At 44.2% G+C, this 17,060-nt stretch overlaps 1 long non-coding RNA gene across 1 annotated transcript; it reads left to right on the top strand.

Annotated features, from left to right (window-relative positions):
* Positions 1-2,778: 2,778 nt before the first annotated feature.
* Positions 2,779-7,736, top strand: LOC310703450. Its single transcript, XR_014524134.1, has 2 exons — positions 2,779-2,832; positions 7,197-7,736. It is a non-coding gene; the product is annotated as an uncharacterized lncRNA (long non-coding RNA).
* The last annotated feature ends 9,324 nt before the right edge of the window (positions 7,737-17,060 follow it).

Raw genomic sequence — 17,060 nt, 5'->3', positions numbered from 1 at the left:
AAGGCTTAACAATATGTGCAATTTTGGACCATAGGAAGACATGTGAAATTGATAATTGTTTATGCTGTTAGTCGTTCATTTATTGAAGCATGCTGCGCTGGGAATTCGAAGCTGATGGCATTCTCTATAGTGTGCATTCTCAGCACTCAACGAAGACGGAATGGAAAAAAAGCATATAAAGAAAGATCACAGTCTTTGAAATGTTCACAATTCTCACTGGGGATGGGGGGGAAATAACAGTCGATTACTTATGTCTTTGAAAAGCACACAACAGAGAAAAAGACTGAAATACTGAATATAAAGGCAATGGGGTAAGTTGATTCCTGCTGTTTCTGACTCGCTTGGATCTGTTCTTTATGCTGTATGAGCACAGACATAAATGGCAGAATAAAAGAGTTTACCTTACAGCGGGCGTGCAAAAAATAATGTGGAACTACAAACATTACTTATGGTGGATAACGGAGGAAGGGGCTCTTGTAGAAAGGCCCATGACCCATGTACGATATTCTCACATGTTCATGCTGTTCTCTTTAGGACTGGGCGATATATCAATATATCGTTCAAAACCGGTTTGAAGTCCGTATCGTGATATTGGTTTCATAATTTTTGACCTAGCAATATATCGTGAATCATGGGAGGTGGGGTGCGTGCACTATGCAAAAATGACAATTGGGAAAAACTGTGAAGCCAGCCAGTGCCTCTACATAGCTCCATCCTTATTTCAGATATTGTGATATATCGGTATATTGTGGTGATATATCACGATGTTGAAAACTAGGCCGTATTTCAAAAAGTGAAAATCCAGACACAAAACTAAACTTTTGCCTAAAATTGTTGGGCTTTCCTTGCAAAAAAATGAAATAGGGAACTACGGAATAAGTTATTTTTAAGGAAATTCGCCAATATCTAGATTTCTGACATGGGATGCCATCCGTCCAGATTTTCCCGGATATTTCAGCGATTTCTGCCCGGACACTGTTTCTAACTGCCATATTCAGTCTATGTCTGGGAAATTCTGAGCATATGGCAGCCCTATGAAAACCAGATATCGACCAGCCCTAATTTTCTTATCTCCTCATACTTACACATCCACCATTCTCCCATACATTGGCACACATATATTTCATGGACTTGCCCACACAAGGAACCTCAATCACATGCTTGTATTCAAGCGCACTCACATAACCACCCTAAACAAGTTTTACCTCAGAGTCTCTCTCCCCTATTATTCTCAGGCGCCAACTCTGTAGGAATAAAAAACTCATATTAACATGGCACGAATAATTACTTACCACAGCCCAAGAACGAAAGTTAAAGGGCCTGTCTAGAAAACACAAAAGCGAGGAGGGACGGAGCCTATAGATTGTTTTCCCCAACTAGTTTCTGTTTCTTTTAAATCTACAGGAACTTCTGGATCCTGCCGAGGCACATAAAACCAAGTGAAAAATAGGCAGAGATTTCGTCGGTAATGACTGAGGCACAGGGCATTTCCTGAGGATTAATGGCTGCCTTGGAATGGGTGAGGCCAACACTGCAACTATCAGATATTAGCTCCAGCTGCCCATTAATTCCCAAGACATGTTCTGCACTGGCATAACCATTACTATTATAGGCTTAAGGTGAATAAGTGCATTATAATTATTTTTTTGTTGACCATGGGAGTTTTTAATGATGATTTGGGGACATTTCCGAATAATTAATGTCTTCTGCGTTGGTTACTGTTATTTGAATCCCCTTTCAGCAGCATGCTAACTATTTACATTTTATGCTGAAACTATTCATGGCTACCATAGGCTGCATATATAAATGTAATGTTAAAACAGGAGTGGCAGCGGTTTTCTCTCCCCTAGGGTGCACCCAGTTTCCTTCTGCATTTGTCAAGTCAAAAATAGGCTTACATCCTAGTGTCCTGAGCGCTGATTCAGGGCAGATCCAAATTCTACATTTAAAGCACATCCAACGCACATTAAAAGTACACCAGTTCCCCCAAAGAATGCTGGGAACTGTAGTTGGATAATAAGAATGCTGAGAACCGATTTACATCCAATGACCTTTTAAAATGTGTTGGGGCTGAACATGGATTAAAAGCCATATAAGGAAACTTAGTAGTGTCAGTTGAGAGCAGTGTCAGTTGAGTGCTGGTGGTTGCTAGGTTGCGGAGGTCCTTGTGACACGCCCTTCATTGTGACACCTCCCTCTGCTGGCTCCTTGGTCACTAGGGCTCTAGAGCAGTGTTTCCCAACCGGTGTTCCGCGGCACACTACTGTGCCGTGAGACATCGGCTGGTGTGCCGTGGGAGGGAGGCGGGCGAGAGGCGGCGGCGGCGAGGATCCGGCGGGGGTGGGGGGAGCGGGGGCCGTCGCGCGCAACCGAACTCACTTGGCGCGCTGCCGGCTTGTCCTCCTTCAACCCGGGTCGGGCCAGGCCTGCTCACGTCCCCGGATCCCCTAGCAGCAGCCGCACGCTCTCCAAAAGCGCAACGCTGCGCGCAACCGCTCGGCCAGCTGGTGCTCTGCGACTCCGCCCTTTCCCCTCCCAGCGCCGGAGGGTTCGCGCGACCGCAGCTGTTCCCTTTCCCAGCGCGCGGGAAACAATTCCAGGCCGATTGCCTTGTGCCGAAAAGCACCGCCTCTCCTTCCAGCTCAGGCCCGGGCCGCAGGCTCCCCGAATGACGTCACGGGGGCGGGGCTTTAATGGTGGTGTGCCGCGAGATTTTTTTCCGGTAAACAGGTGTGCCGTTGCCCAAAAACGTTTGGGAAACACTGCTCTAGAGGCATAGCCATCTCCTTTGGTTTGATCATTCAGCGAGTGAGAGAGAAAGTGGATGGAGATGTAAGTAGACTTTCTCATCTGCATCGGCATTCTGTGCTGATAATGCTCCCTGACAGTGGTTCTTTTGGCGGGAAGGGGGGTTATTGGCTTGTTGCTTATATTCTGATTATATATTTTGTGGTTTTTATGTTGATCTTTTCTGTGAACGGCCTTGAGACTTCCAGGTATATGGCGGTAAAGTGAATTGGCTTCAGTACAACCAAATTAATGAATTATTTAAGATTGAATAAAAAAATTCCTTCCAGTAGCACCTTAAAGACCAACTAAGTTAGTTCTTGGTATGAGCTTTCGTGTGCATGTGTGTATCTGAAGAAGTGTGCATGCACACGAAAGCTCATACCAAGAACTAACTTAGTTGGTCTTTAAGGTGCTACTGGAAGGAATTTTTTTATTTTGACTATGGCAGACCAACACGGCTACCTATCTGTATTTAAGATTGATAAGAGAAATGGTTTTGCAGCAGAAAAAACCAAATTGGAAACGGAGTTGTTAGACACTAAAGTCAAGAATATGTCTAAAATGTATAATTTGTTGTTGGAGTGGCATACAAAGGATGGACAAGTTAAATCGGTTATGATTGACTGGGCACAAGATGTGGGACATAATATAATGATGGAAGATTGGGAGAGGTTATGGAAGAAAGGGATTAAGTTTACTGCATGTACGATGTTAAAGGAAAATATAATGAAAATGATGTATAGGTGGTATTTGACCCCTGTTAAATTAGCTAAGATTTATCATAACTGTGATAATTTATGTTGGAAGTGTAAAGAAAAGGAAGGTACCTTTTATCACATGTGGTGGACTTGTCCCAAGGTGAAAGACTTCTGAGAAAAGATTTATAATGAATTTAAAAAAATATGATGAAATATACATTTATAAAGAAACCAGAGGCCTTTCTTCTCGGAATAACAGGTCCTGAATTGCCCAAGAAAGATGTAAAGGTATTTTTGTATGCCACAACTGCCGTTCAAATTTTAATAGCCAAGAAGTGGAAAACGCAAGCATTACCAACTGTGGAAGATTGGCAGATGAAGATGATGGACTTTATGGAGCTAGCTGACCTTACCGGAAGGATCAGCAACCAGAAAGAAGAGGAATATCAAGAAGATTGGAAGAAATTTAAAGACTATTTGAATAAATATTGTAATATTAAAAATTTGAAGTTACTTGAAAGTACTAAACAGGCCTAGGATTAAATTAAGAGTTAGTTAAATAAATGAGACCTATCATCTTAAGAAAAGTTAAGAAATCTGATTCTAAATGGAATATTGTTTTCGAATAATGATACAGTGGTGCCCCGCAAGACGAACGCCTCGCAAGACGGAAAACCCGCTAGACGAAAGGGTTTTCCGTTTTGCAGGCGCTTCGCAAAACGAATTTGCCTATGGGGTTGCTTCGCAAGACGAAAAAATCTTGCGAGTCCCAGCGGGTTTTTTTCGCTCCCCCCCTTTCCCTAAGCCGCCTATCAGCTGTTCCGCTGAAAAACCCGCTTAACAGCTGATCAGGGAAAGCCGCTAGACCGCTGTAGCGCTAGTCAATGGGCTTGCTTCGCAAGACGAAAAAATCGCTAGACGACAAGAATCGCGGAACGGATTCTTTTCGTCTTGCGAGGCACCACTGTATTGGAAAGCTGTGACACTCAGATACAAGGAAATTCAGATGGGAGGGACTAGAGGAAGTCAAATAATATGTTTATGAGATTGGAATTTTAACTAATCAATTAATTTGTGTTGTCTATGTGTTTGCTGTTATATATATCTTTGTTGTTTTTATATTACTTTTGTTTTATTTGTTTTACAGTATGTGTTTTATTTGTATGAAACTTAATTTAAAAAATTATTGGGGGGGAGAGAACTGGCAAAATGCAGAACTGGCAAAACTGACATATAAGCTATGGGACAAGGATAACTGTGACTTCAGAAGCTGAAGAGGTAACAGGGTTTAGTGAGCAGGAAGAGGCTGTGGCAGGGAGTAGTCCAGAACCAGAGGCAGAAGTGGAGGCTAGAGAGGAGGGGGGATAAGAGACAGAGATGAGGCGGGCTGCTGAAGAAGCCAGGTGGTCTCCCTCTCCTGTGGTGACCAGCTCCTCTCCCTGCTGGTCTCCTAGAACCAGAAGAGGTATGAAGAGGGCAGAACAAAGACAGATGCTTTGATGGAGTCTCAGATTGCTCGGGAAGGAACTAGAGGAGGAAACTTAGAGAGCAATGGGAAGGTGAGGACCTTCAGTCCTTGCAACTGCTTAATTGGGGCAAGACCTACTGGGAAGGGTTGCTGTGATATCTAGGCCTGCACTGTTTCGGTTTCTTTGAATAAAGAGTTAACTTCACGGACACCTTGTGAGTTATTGAAGACCCCCGCCCGATTCTCGCCTTGGTGGGATTCATGGTTGGGAAAGGCTGGTCTAGAGCTGTCATCTAAAACAGGGCCTTTTCTGAAATGGCGGCTCCATAGAACCCCATCCTTCCTTGTTGGCGTTTCATTACCAGATGAAGGTCACTCTTTTCCCCAAGGCTATTTGCGAACGTTTGAGGAAATCTATTCTTGCTTTTCTCCTTGCTAGCTTTTCCACTGTCTAACTAATCAGTTATTATTTGCCAGCTGTTGCTTCAGCTGCTTGAACATGGTGTTTTATTTGTCTGTGGTTTTTTGTAATTGTTTAAATTTGTGTTCTGACATTTCAAATGGTTTACAACCACAAACCATCTCGTGAGACCTTATGAATTAGGTGTAGCAGCCATCTTATGCCCTGCGGATGTTGTTGAGCTCTGACTCCCATCTGCTACATTGGCCAGTAGTAATGGATGGTGGGAGTTGTAGTCTGGTAACGTCTTGGATGGGGGATATTTTGGCTACCCCTGTTTTAGATCAAAAGAGGATATACAAGTAAAAACAGGAGGAGGGTTCTTGGAGTCTGCTTTTTATAGCGTCTATCCATTTCACATGCGAAAGGCTGGGCTGGATGAATCCCTCCGATGTTGTCGGAGGAAATATCAACAACATCAGATATGCAGATGACACAACCTTGATGGCAGAAAGTGAGGAGGCATTAAAGAACCTTCAATTGAGGGTGAAAGAGGAGAGCACAAAATATGGTCTGAAGCTCAACATCAAAAAAACGAAGATCATGGCCACTGGTATGAGAAGGCTGATCGCCGAAGAATTGATGCTTTTGAATTATGATGCTGGAGGAGACTCTTGAGAGTTCCATGGACTGCAAGAAGATCAAACCTATCCATTCTGAAGGAAATCAGCCCTGAGTGCTCACTGGAAGGACAGATCGTGAAGCTGAGGCTCCAATACTTTGGCCACCTCATGAGAAGAGAAGACTCCCTGGAAAAGACACTGATGTTGGGAAAGATGGAGGACACAAGGAGAAGGGGACGACAGAGGATGAGATGGTTGGACAGTGTTCTCGAAGCTACCAGCATGAGTTTGACCAAACTGCGGGAGGCAGTGGAAGACAGCAGTGCCTGGCGTGCTCTGGTCCATGGGGTCACGAAGAGTCGGACACGACTAAACGACTAAACAACAACAACAAATCTATTTCACTCAGTATTGTCTACGTATTGATTGACAGGCGGTGGCTGTCTAGAGTTTCAGACAATAGGTGATGCTAGCTTGGGACTTAATTCCTGTGTTCCACCACCAAGTGATGGTCCTTCTCATAATGTAAAAGGCACCAGTTAATCAACGCAGCACTGCCTTCAGATCCTGGGAAATTGTATTAAGAGAATGAGATGGATGTGGTTCCTGAGAGGTCCCGCTGCTCAAATAATGTTGCGTTTGTACAGGGCTTCAAATCTGCAACTTTACAACACAGCCTCCAGGCAAAAAAATACTCATCTGTGACCAAATACCAGCTTGATTGTTTAGAGATGAATATTGTCAATGGGTGTGCCAATTGTTGCACAGTTCCTTTCAAGCATGGACTTTGTCCAGTCACTATATACTTGGTAAAAGCAACAACATTGTTATCACTACCAGAGAGTTTTTCAAACTTTTCCCCCCATGGCAAACACTCTCCCGTTTCCCAGATTCATTCAGCTTCTTGGCAGTCAAGTGAACTATTGACAGAGTTTAACATGTTCTGTTTCGTATCAGCTTTACTTGTCCTATGCCATAAGACTACTGCTCACATTTCACTGATAGCAGGATGGGACTCTCATTTCCACATTACGCCGTCCTGATATAGTTAAGAACTTAAGTTTCATGTAAACGAATAAGAATAAGGAGCAGAAGTATGCAGAGATAATATTTAAGAAAAACCAATACTACCCTTTCAGACAACATGCGCACACATCTAACGAAGCCCGACACTTCAGATCATAAAGAACTCTCCCTTCTTCCTTTTACTAACTCAGTTTAGGCAACGGATGTCTATTCTTCTTATCAGCATTTACAATCAACTGATTTGTAAGAGGAAACGTACGAGTCCAGTGATGAATGTAAATCTAGACAGCAATAGTAGCTCTGCGTTCTTACTCTAGACATTTTCTACTTTGACAACCTACGAGGGAGCATATAAAAGCGGCGAAGGAAATGCAAGACATCTGTAACAAACCCAGTGAACATGCTATTGATTTGTTTCCCTTGCTGGTGTGGTCCCAGTGTTGGACAGCTTTCTCCAGAGAAATGAGTTACATAAACAAGTCCGGTGGAGAACATGAAATTCCACTTCCATTCATCTTCTTGATTTTGCAAGCACCACATTCTGCAAACCCCATGCCAGCAAAGGCTCTTGGATCAGGCCTTGAATTCTTTCTGGATCCTTAAGGGAGGAGATATCGGAGCTGGCCAAGAATCTAAGTGGAAACTGATGACAGAAACTGACATTAATCAGCTCCACAGTATGTTCTGCCCAGCAGGTTTCTTCCAATAAATCAAAGCCCTTGAAATCTAAATGGCATTTAACTATTAGAGAGCAACTGTTCCTTGCGGTCTGGAGCTGATAGAAATGATTAATTTAATATTTAATTTTAAAATACAGCCGCTCTGTTTATACAGCGTCCTCATAACCTATTATATACTTAAGGATGCACACACAAACAGTCAGATTCCCTGCTTGCAAAACGAACAGCCTAACTTGAAACGCAGGATGAGTTTATCCACATGCGTGTGGTTTGTTTTGTTTTCAAATCCTTCTATGGTTTGCCACCTTTGTTGGAGAGCACACATCTCCTTTTTAAATAGGCTTCCTTTTCTGGAAGTGAATGAACGTGAGTCCCTCTTTCCCTTGTTAGTATTGTAGTCTGCTAATGGGCTGTTGGGGTGTGCTGCAACGCAGCACAGTCGCCAATTGCAAAATGTATGGGTCTTTGACCACAAAACCTCACCCTGAAATCCAGTAAACTTGCATGGAAGGAAATAGATGCAGGATTGCAGACCTAGAATGATTCTACACATACCATGTGGGGCTGATTTATTTTGGTGTGGTGCTCCTAACCAGGCAGATGATGCACATGACATTTATTTGTACACCACTTTCAGGTGCTCAACGCACACCCCACACATAATGTAGTTATTGTAATCCTTAAAACTATGCTATAAATTAAGTCATCGTAATTATTATTATTATTATTATTATTATTATTATTATTATTATTATTATTATTATTATTGCTGGTGCTGCAATCCTCCCTCCAGTTTTCCCAGCATTTAGGGGTGTGATTTTATGCAGCATCGTCTTCCGGGGTAGGAATTCTGTGAATTACCTTTTTGGACGGAGGATGTTCTGCTTACTTTCCATAACCTTCTGAGATGATTAGGGCCAGTTTAGGGATCCCTCCATGCATTAAGGTTCCTGTTTGTTTTTAGCACCACACTGCACATGGCATGAGGCACTTCCTCCTACTTCCTGCCAGCCATACTTCTTCAGACACATTGCGCATGATGCGACGTCACATCGCTCCCAAAGTGCTCCAGGGAATGTGGCCAACTACAGAGAGCTTGCCCTGCCTCCTGCTGCATTTCCTGAAATGCCTTGGGAGTGGCAGGGTATAATTCCCAAGGCACTCCCAGTGTCAGGAGTGCATGCAGGAGCCAGGCCCTGTGACTGGTAGGGCCTCGCAGGACTAGGGCCTTCCTGAGTTTGGCCTGGAAGACCAAGGTGTGGCTGCACAGGTGAGGCTTGACAGAAGACTTGTAGCACTTGTTGGCAAGGGCCGGGAAGGATATATAAGACCAGCATTTCCTTCTGGCTCTTTGCCACAGCAACACACTACCCACCTAGCTGTGCTTCAGCTTCCTGACTCCTGGTATCCTGACTCTTGGACCCTTGGCTTCCTGACTCCTGGTATCCTGACTCTTGGACCCTTGGCTTCCTGACTCCTGGTATCCTGACTCTTGGACCCTTGGCTTCCTGACTCCTGGTATCCTGACTCTTGGACCCTTGGTTTCCTGACTCCTGGTATCCTGACTCTCGGACACTTGGCTTCCTGACTCCTGGTTTCCTGATTAGTGGACTCTTGGCTTCCTGACTCCTGGACTGCTGATCCTGGACTGCTGATTCCTGCTTCCCGACCTCTACCCCAGTCCCAGCGTACCAAGCCGGGACTCCAACTGCCCATAACCCGGGCCGTGACACCCATAGGTTCAGCTCATGGAAGCCTGCAGAAAGAGATGGCTTCTCACCATCATCTGCTGCACTTTCTGGAATGTCTTGGGAGCAGTGATGCAACACAACACTGCACCATTTTTGAGGAAGTGCAGCCAGCAAGAAGCTACAAAGGCAGTTCTTTGTAATGTTAACACAACTTTTCAAAAACCCCAAACAGCCCTTAGCTACTTCACTAAGATCATGGAAATAAGCATGGGGGAAGAAATCAGGGATATTTCTTCCCTGCCCTATATTTGCTTGCAGAGACATTATTTTGTCCTCACACCCCAAATGAATGATCAAAGAAGATGTGGATGAAACTTTAAGCTAAAATCTTCTTATTCCCCACCACTCCATATTGCCAATGGCAATGATGGGGAGGGGGAGGCTGCGAAAATGGCACAGGTAAGATTCAAACCAGTGACTTCCAGTCTCTTAGTCACATCATTATACACCTGCATGTATCTTTCAGCCCAAAGCAGCCCATGCCATAAGTGGGAGATATGAAGAAATCTTCTCTAAATTTCTTGGCCAAATTTATTTGGAAATGAATTTTGTAGAATCTCTGATGGACCCCAGGCAGGCATAAATAGAATCTGGACATACTAGTATAATTTTCTTAAGTTGGATCAGCTGACCAGTTTTTCTTCCATACCATCATTTTTCGCAATCAGCCGCAAGTGAGATAAGTATGATCCTATAAGTTATGAATATGGATTGTACTCAAGGTCCAACATGTAATCAACCCCATGAGCCACAGACTTTCTTTTTGCCTCATTGCCTTGCTGTGTGAACTTGCAACTTGCCTGAGAAAATATGAGAATTAAAATACAAACAGAAGGCCAAAGTAATAAAAAGAAAATGGCGTTTAAATGCATAAAGTTTTCTGCTGGGAAATGTCATTAATATTTGCAGATGCTAGCTGGGAAAGTAAACAGCCTCCAGATTTTTGGGTGAATGTTTTTGGGTACAAGATCAAAAGCAACCTGTAGACTTCCATTTTTTAAAAAAACAACAACCATCTTTACGAGGACGTTTTTAAACATCTGATGCATATGAGCTGATTATGACACCAAATAGTTTGCTCTTGTTCAGATTTGGTGGGTTTCCATACTAATGAAAACAAACCTCAAATGTGCCAGAAGGGCAAAAAACACAAGATGGTGGGTACGCTAAAATATAAACCCGCACATGCAAATGCCTTTCATCACATCAGCGGTCCTCCGTCTAAAGTGGCATCTAATATAGGTAAAAAATGTAGATAAAGGACCCCTGGATGGTTAAGTCCAGTCCAAGGAGACTATGGGGTTGCGGCGCTCATCTCGCTTTCTGCCCGAGGGAGCTGGCATTTGTCCACAGACAGCTTTCTGGGTCATGTGGCCAGCATGACTAAACCGCTTCTGGTGCAACAGAACGTTGTGGCAGAAACCAGAGTGCACGGAAATACCGTTTACCTTCCCTCCACAGCAGTACCTATTTATCAGCTTGCACTGATGTGCTTTTGAACTGCTAGGTTGGCAGGAGCTGGGACAGAGCAACAGGAGCTCACTCCGTCACAGGGATCTGAACTGCCAACCTTCTGATCAGTAAGCCCAAGAGGCTCAGTGGTTTAGACCACAGCGCCACCCACGTCCTGCATCCAGTATACTGTTACAGGCCACCCCAAGCTTTGCTGAGCCACGCACAGGATTTCAGGGGGCTTGAACTTCAACCAGGGTCTGTTCTTCTTTGGAGAATTGAAGATGCAGCAGAGGCTGTCATAGCTTTAAGAAATATAATTTCTTCACATATTTACACCTGAGTTTGGATGGAGGGTGTTATGTACTGAAGTTCTCACCCTGGGCCAGCAGGGGGATACTGTAGATAGTTTTCATTCAGGTCTGCATATGCAAATAAGGGATTGAAAGTGACGTTCAGTGATTGGATAGTTACAGAAAGTGTTACAGTTGCGTTGTAGTGGAGCTCTATGTAAGCAGGCTGGCTGAACCCTTCAGTTCTGTTCTGGCCTGTGAATAAACAAGAGCTGTTTGAAGAATCGCTGTGCCGTCTGATATGTTCACCCACAACTTAACAGAGGGAGGTCCAGATCTTACAGCATGGTCTTCTCAAGAGGGACTTGTTCCCCCACAGCTGTGCAGCACTGGAGTCAAAGGCATCTCTCCCAGTCTCCTTTCAGCCATCCTGCCAAAGATGGATCTCTGTCTTTGTTCTTTTCCCCAGCACACCTTGCTAAGGACACTCTTTTCCTGCCACTTTACATAGACACCCCATCACCTTGGCAACCTCTGTCTGCCCAGATCCAATGTTCCATCAACACTTCTTCTTCTTTGCCATGTTATTATAGTGGGAACAGTGGCAGTGAAACACATCCCATTTTAAACGTAGCCAATATTTCTCGACATTGGTCGTAATAGTAAGCATCCGTTTTCAAAATTCCAGGCTTGCTGATGGATGCCTTTTTCATCCTGTTTTGCAACGTTATGTCGCTGGGATACAGAAGCTCCAGACCTATGCTGGGAGTAATGTACATACATTGCTCTCTGTAGCCCTCACAAAAGAACTGCAGGTCCATTTTTTTAATACCTCTCTAGGCCGCAACAAAATGTGGATATTCCCAACTGGTGAAGAAGTAGCAGAATGAACCAGTGGAGTCCCCCCCCCACACACACACACCTCAAAGCTCCACGGAGCACAGAAACAGAGGAACAATCAGGTTTTCAGAGCCGAAACACTGTACATCTGGAAGAGATATTGGAGTCTCTCCTCAACCTGCAACGGCAGAGCCAGCTTTTTGATATAATATTTCCTGTAGTGATGCAACAATATAGCAACCTTCTGCGGGCTTATGAACACCTAACAGATGTGTCCAGCGTTACAGAACTGTATCTTTCTATCGGCTTCACGCATGATTTACTGGCACACACGCTAGGCGCTTTTCGGGCATGAACATTTGTTTCCAGAAGAAAGGATTTTATTTCGCTGGGATTGGGTGAAGGGAAGGGATATCTAAGAAAAGTCTGGACGACGACTTGGCTTCTCATCGACTGCAGCCTGAGCCTTTTCCAGATCTCCTAATAAGATGGGATGGAGGAATGCCCCATGCACATAGGGCTTCTAAATGTATAGGCTCTATGCCAACAACAGGCACTGCATTTTGGGAGGTATAAGATGACAGCCACCTGGCACTGGTCCCCCGGCCAGTCAGTTCACACCAGAATTAGAAACTTCCCCGTTTTGTCCCCCCGCCTTCATCCTCTTCTCTCCCTTCCCCACCCCCACCACAGCTTTGCGTTACATATTATGTGATGAAGAGTTCTGGAAAACTCAAAAGCTTGCAACAATGTTATGACATTTGGGTTGGTCCAGTTCTGAGGGCCTTCTGGTGGTTCCCTCACTGCAGGAAGTGAGGTTACAGGGAACCAGGCAGAGGGGCCTCCTCAGTGGTGGTGCACGCCCCGTGGAACGCCCTCCCATCAGATGTCAAGGAAATAAACAACTATCTGACTTTTAGAAGACATCTGAAGGCAGCCCTGTTTAGGGAAGTTTTTAATGTTTGATGTTTTATTCTGTTTTAATATTCTGTTGGGAGCCACCCAGAGTGGCTGGGGAAACCCAGCCAGATGGGCGGGGTAATAATAATAATAATAATAATAATAATAATAATAATAATAATAATAATTACTATTACTGTGTCATTAGACAGGTATTTCCCAACTGCAGACATAGGAACTTCACTTAAGTTTCCTTAAAGTGACAATCAAAGCCTTAGAATTAGTATCACATGTACAGTGGTACCTCGGGTTACATACGCTTCAGGTTACAGACTCCGCTAAGCCAGAAATATTACCTTGGGTTAAGAACTTTGCTTCAGGATAAGAACAGAAATCGTGCTCCGGCAGCACAGTGGCAGTGGGAGGCCCCATTAGCTAAAGTGGTGCTTCAGGTTAAGAACAGTTTCAGGTTAAGAACAGACCTCCAGAATGCATTAAGTACTTAACCCAAGGTACCTCTGGATAGTTCTAGAGATACCATGACAGAAACTTTGCCACTTTGGGGGAACACAGAGCACTCCAGATTCTTCATGAAAGATGGACCCGCAACTAATTTGCATGTTTAATTGCATGCAGCTTATAATTCACATCTCAGTCTCAACAGCCGCCAACATCAAATTATAAGGTAAAGGTAAGGTACACCTGCCTGTTCGGGCCAGTCTTGCCAGACTCTAGGGTTGTGCACTCATCTCACTCTATAGGCCGGGAGCCAGCGCTGTCCGCAGACACTTCTGTGTCACGTGGCCAGCGTGACAAGCTGCATCTGGCGAGCCAGCGCAGCACACGGAACGCCGTTTACCTTCCCGCTGGTAAGCGGTCCCTATTTATCTACTTGCACCCGGAGGTGCTTTCGAACTGCTAAGTTGGCAGGCACTGGGACCGAATGACGGGAGCGCACCCCGCCGCGGGGATTCGAACCACCGACCATGCGATCGGCAAGTCCTAGGCGCTGAGGTTTTACCCACAGCACCACCCGCATCCCTCAATGTCAAATTATAGTTGCTATTAATTTGAAGAATTCTTATTCCAAAACTGTTGCTTTCAAATTGCAATATATTGTCACAACGAATTTCACTTTTTGCATTGTATGCTAATTTGGGAACTTTAAATTCCGAAAACAGCAGCCCAGTGTCCAGTATGGGACCCAGCAATGGCAATTCTCATGCCACTCTGACAGCACATGAACAAGCCCATCTTATGGCTTGGTGGTTTTTCGCTAGATGGTTCACAGCTGAATGTGCCAACTGCCTTTACTAAAAAGCACATTTGAGATGATGTGTGATGGGGTGTGAGAAGCATTGTATGTGGTTTTGATCTGTGGGCAACTCTTTCACACAGGCAAGTCATCACTGTCAGTCACCATTAAAAATCTATGTGTGAGCTCACCTTATGTCAGGGTGCCAACAGCTTTGGCATTCAATGCCTTTCTGTAGTCCTCTTGAAGTAGAAATCTTAATGAATGCAATATATGAGAATGATTCGTAAAATAGCATCCAGAGCATGGAGCTTCGTTTTCATGTGTATGCATTTATGCGCTTGGTTGCATGTATGTGTGCTATCTGCCCAGATTTATAATGAGGGGTGGGGAAGGAGAAAATGACATGTGCTTCCACAAGTTTATATACCTCAAGGACCACCTCTTTCCATACGAACCTATGCAGACCCAGAGATCATCTTCTGAGGCCCTTCTTCATGTGCCTTCTCCACAAGGAGGTCTGGAGGGTGGCAACATGAAGACAGGGCCTTTTCTGCAGTGGCTCCCCATTTGTGGAAAGCTATCCCCAGGGAGGTTCATCTGACACCTTTAGTAGGCCCACCAACCTGCTGCCCGGGGTTCCTTTGGGAGGAATGAAGGAATCTAAATTCCACAAACAAACAAACCTGTTATTGCCATGAACATGATGCTCTTACACAGATCCAACAATATTTAGAGGGCCACAGTTTCCCCATGGAGGTATCTGTTGTCCCTGCTCCTGACAAGAAGCTCTCACAAAGTGCATGGCTAGCCCGCATACGCCGAAAAGGATGGCTTGTGCTTCCTGGATGTCTTTTTTTTCTTCATGGCTCTGGTGTAATAAAATGGATTATAAAATGGCCCATCTGTATCTCTACATCTTATAAAGTCAAAGTAAAACCCTGGGTGTATCAAACCATCTGCTCCGAAATCAAAGAAAATATTTGCACAAGCTCACGCTAAGCCAACCTGCTGTAATATAGAAAAGCTGTAATAAAAACCACACAGCCGTGATTCATTGGCTATTTTGGATTTGGATTTGCTGAATTTGTAAGTTCCACCTTTTCTCAAAGATTGTTTTCCACACTTATCCCGACTAAACCTCAAGTTCCTGAGAAGCAAGATTTACCAAAATCAGAAGGGATTTGCTTTGAAGAAACTGGGTATCTGGGTCCAGAATCTATTCCTTTTCAGCCCTAGTTTAGCTGTACACATACAATGGTGGATCATTTGGGGTATGACAGACACATTTTTAAATTTAAAAAACCTGTAACACAATTTTGACCAAAGTTAGGAATATCAATTCAGAGAACTATCATGCACTCACTTATTTGTGGACCAGCTGAAATACCTGGTGTTGCCTGATAATTTGAACGAATCGGAAAATACCTCATTTGCAGCTGCCCCTCAAACTGACTCCTGAATCAGCTGTCACTATCGTCACATGGCAATGACTGTGAGTGACGAACTGGTAGTACTGGGGGTGGGAACTGAGGGTTGTTGTTTTTTGCGTCTTGTCCCCTTCCTGGTCTGATGTTAGGTCTCCTCTTGCGACCTCTGAGGTCTTGAGTTACCCCATTTTCAGTCTGCTTCTGTAGCTTGTTCCTCCTGCTCTTTGAAAAGGCTGCCTGCATCTCCTTCTTCCCACCCAATGCCCTGCCCACTGACACCCCCAGATTGCTCCAGGAGGTCTAATCCAGAACTATCTCAACCTACCACAGTCAGAGCCTGGATCTTCCCAAATCAGCTTGATTTGGTTTGAGCTTTGACTGAATCTGGTGTATGTCTTAGACCAAGGTAGGCAAACTAAGGCCCAGGGGCCGGATCCAGCCCAATCCGGCCTGCGGATGGTCCGGGAATCAGCATGTTTTTACATGAGTAGAATATGTCCTTTTATTTAAAATGCATCTCTGGGTTATTTGTGGGGCCTGCCTGGTGTTTTTACATGAGTAGAATGTGTGCTTTTATTTAAAATGCATCTCTGGGTTATTTGTGGGGCTTAGGAATTCATCCCCCCCCAAAAAAAAATAGTCTGGCCCCCCACAAGGTCTGAGGGACAGGGGACCGGCCCCCTGCTGAAAAAGTTTGCTGACCCCTGATAGACCCTCAAAGTGTCCCTATTTTCCAGGGACAGTCCTGGACTTACAGAAGCCATCTGTACTTCTTGCTTGTCTAGATGGAAGATAGGGAGAAATGTGAGCATGAAGAATCTAGCCACTTGCAGAAGGACAAAATTCACATCTATTGCTCTAGCCAGTTTTGCCTGCCCACACTTGGCATGATGCCCTTGCAAGGTTGACCAGAAGGGAACATGGACATCAGGCTAAAAAAGTTTCCTCACCCTGGTGTCGACAGTTGTGAGCTAGATGGACCAATGGTCTGGTTTGGTATATGACAACTTTTTATGTTATTTGGACTCGATGGACAATTGCCTGAACAAATACATGGACACATGTCCACCAAACACAGTTGGATTCAGTTATCAATAGATGGCTTGTGTTTATTTCGTACATCAACAACAATTCTTCAGGAAAGCATATCTCAAATCAACACAGATGTTTTCGGAAGAGTTTAATTCCTATATGTTTTTTGATGGGTTGTTAATTCTGCAAAGATCTGTGTTAATTCTGTGAAGACTCTCACTTTCTCTGTGTGTATGTGTGCACATAAAATAGTTAATACATAAAAGTGTAACTACAAGCATTTTTGCATTTTATAGGCAACAGCATTTTTCATCAGAAATATTAAGAGGGCTGAGTCACATCTGATAACGTCTGTTGCCTACAAAACATTCACAACACAATTGATCTGTTTCTATGTTCCTGCTCCCATGAAAATCCATGGC

Source organism: Podarcis liolepis, assembly GCF_965112155.1.
Source record: "Podarcis liolepis genome assembly, chromosome: 3".
Lineage (NCBI taxonomy): Eukaryota > Metazoa > Chordata > Lepidosauria > Squamata > Lacertidae > Podarcis > Podarcis liolepis.
Note: the sequence above shows the minus strand (reverse complement) of the source record. Positions and strands in the feature narration are given on the sequence as shown.